The following is a 3,174-nucleotide window of genomic DNA, read 5'->3' as shown; positions in this document are numbered from 1 at the left end:
CAGATGGTGACTGCAGCCATGAAATTAAAAGACACTTACTCCTTGGAAGGAAGGTTATGACCAACCTAGATAGCATATTGAAAACCAGAGACATTACTTTGCCAACAAAGGTTCGTCTAGTCAAAGCTATGGTTTTTCCTGTGGTCGTGTATGGATGTGAGAGTTGGACTGTGAAGAAGGCTGAGCGCCGAAGAATTGATGCTTTTGAACTGTGGTGTTGGAGAAGACTCTTGAGAGTCCCTTGGACTGCAAGGAGATCCAACCAGTCCATTCTGAAGGAGATCAGCCCTGGGATTTCTTTGGAGGGAATGATGCTAAAGCTGAAACTCCAGTACTTTGGCCACCTCATGCGAAGAGTTGACTCATTGGAAAAGACTCTGATGCTGGGAGGGATTGGGGGCAGGAGGAGAAGGGGACGACAGAGGATGAGATGGCTGGATGGCATCACTGACTCGATGCATGTGAGTCTGAGTGAACTCCAGGAGTTGGTGATGGACAGGGAGGCCTGGCGTGCTGCGATTCAAGGGGTGGCAAAGAGTCGGACACGACTGAGCGACTGATCTGATCTGACCAGCCTGTGAAGCAATGGTTCTTAATGCAGCCTGGTGCAGGCCAGGTGCCCTGACGGTCAAGCCCGAAGGCAGCAGATGTAGTTTCTTAGGGTGAGGTGGGAGAACTTATTTCTGGGGCCCCAGGACCCCTGTACCCACAAGCTGGCTTCTCGAGGTCCTCCTTGGGATCTGGAACTCTCAGAGAGTACCCACCCCAGGCCAAAGTGGCCTCTTATGAATTGTATTCATGGCAGCAGTGGCTCAGAGCTCCGGGGAGGGGAGTCAAGTCCCCAGGACCCCTCCTGCAACAGCCCCAACAAAGAGGCGTTCCCAGGGAAGCTGCAGAGAGGTCCCCAATCCCAGGCCACCTCTTCAATCCCCAAGAACACTTTGGGACCATAGCAACAGGCAACTACTGGAGGCCCTGCTTGTTCAGTGACAGTTTATTGGTCCTTAGCATTACATCTCAGTTAACAAGGTAAATTCACATACACAACTGCAAGTAAAAACATGAAAATAATATAAAAATAAATTGAAAGCTACTCTTATATATTTACTGAAGTAGTGTAATAAATACTATAATAAGCAAAAAGCTTCAATCACACAATTGTTTCACTGAAGTTACAGTAGTGTTTGTAAATAGTTTTAAAATTTAAGTTACAAATATTAAAGCACTGAAAAACTAGTATAAAAGTCAATTTTGGCACATAAGTGAGCTCTTCTGTCATTAGTATTTGACAACCTGGGACGATGAGGAAGCCATTTCTCACCTACTTTTTGAGGTACAACTATCCATCTAGGTCAGCAACATGGCTGGAATACTTAATAGCTTACAGTCTTTAACTTTTCCCTTTTGAGAAGCCTGAAGAGCAAACCCAGAGCTTATTACTGTGCAAAAGTTTTCAAAATCCTAATAGAATTTAGGAGGGTACTTTTTGTGACCCACAGGGCCTAGTGTCTAGGCCTCAGGTCAGAGCCCCCAGGGCTCTGTGGGGCCAATGCCACTCCTTGCCAGTGGCCCCTTCCTAGGGTGATCCCTTTTCTCCAATATCTGCCTCCTCTTTCCAATCAAAAAAAAAAAAGAAAAATCCCACATCAAAATGTAAAATAACCTATAACTTCAGCGACTTCAACATTATCACACTCACTCGGGGTGATATAAAACTGAAGCTGCTAATAGGAAAGTTGGCAAAAAGCATTAAGCTCCTGGAGAACTTTGCCTGTCCCTGGGAACCAATGTCTCTGCTGGATCCCTGGTATCCACTTCTAAGGTCAAAATGTCAAACACAGTGTCAAGACCCTTCCTCTAGAGACAGCCTAAGACACCACACCTCCACCTGGAGTGCCCAGAAGCATCAAGTGGATATTAAACTTCACATTAAAAACCCAGAGGCCCCAAAGGTTCCAGAAGGAGCAGTGTGGGGAGGAAGCACCCTTCCAGTCTCAGTTCTCAAGGAGCTCACACAGTGCACCACAGTGTGCCTATTTACCAGGGCACAGCCAGTGTGCCCCAAGGAATGCCCTTTCGCCAGTGTGCCCTTCATACTCCCAAGTAGGCTGAGGAGTATCTATGGAAGCCTCAGCCAGTTTTGCCTTTTTGGCTTTGAAACTTAACCTTTTGACTTTTTTCAATCACAGTTTCATATTCAAGTTGAGGTAATCACAGTTTCCCCTCTAACAGGAGAGGAATTGGGACAGTGGGGCAAGTTGGTGAGAGAGCATTTCTATGGACAATGGTCAGAAACCAAGACCACCAAGAGGTATAGCCCCACACAGTGTTTAAGACCCACTTTTATGGGTGGGCTTCCGACCTCTCTTTAAAAACTCTTTTGTGTAGCAGCCAGGAAATGGCTCAAGCTCCAAGAAAGAGAGCATTCATTTAAATGTTCACAGCAATCTACCTGAGGCAGATGGCCTGTTGTTCCCCCACCCCAAACCTCCCCACCCCGCTCCCCCCACCAGGCTGCTCAAGTTTGAGTTTTTAAAAAGAGCTCGGTAGAGCTAAAGGAAGCTACAGTAACTCATTGCTTATCTCATCAATTGCACTTAAGATCTTGGTTATTGATTCTGAAGCAGAGGAAGGCCTACTGTGGACCCCAGCCTCTGGCCAGCTAGAAGTGAAGGGCTCCTAGACTGGGGCTCCACATGTGGGCCTTTGTCACCAGCAGCTTTGGAGCTGGGACTGGAGCACATGGGTCTTTTCAGAAGCCTTTCTTCATGCAAGAGTTCTTATTAAATGGTATTTGGAGTATTGTTCATTTGGCTTCAAATGCAAATTTTTTTCTAACATTAAGTACATTTTACTAACAAGCCCTTAACAACTGCTTTACTACTTGCATGCAGGCCTCTGTGTGACAGATCACATGTGCTCCATCGTTTTTCTCTCTCTTCTGTGCCAGGGCCCTTTCTAAAAAACCCCTCTACGTTACTAAAAACTTTGCTGGTTTTGCCTATGTGCTCCTTTCTAAGGCATGCAAAAAAAAAAAAAAAGTGAAATTCAGAAATCATTTACAATCTAGGCAGCTGAGGCGCTGAAGTCCTAACAGACATCGCATAAGTGACCTCTCTCTTCCCTGTACTAATTCTGGAAGTCAGGCATGGGATACACTTGAAATTCCCCTCT

The sequence above is a fragment of the Bison bison genome, unplaced genomic scaffold (assembly GCF_000754665.1).
Source record: "Bison bison bison isolate TAMUID 2011002044 unplaced genomic scaffold, Bison_UMD1.0 scf7180017864063, whole genome shotgun sequence".
Taxonomy (NCBI): Eukaryota; Metazoa; Chordata; class Mammalia; order Artiodactyla; family Bovidae; genus Bison; species Bison bison.
This window is presented reverse-complemented; position numbering follows the sequence as displayed.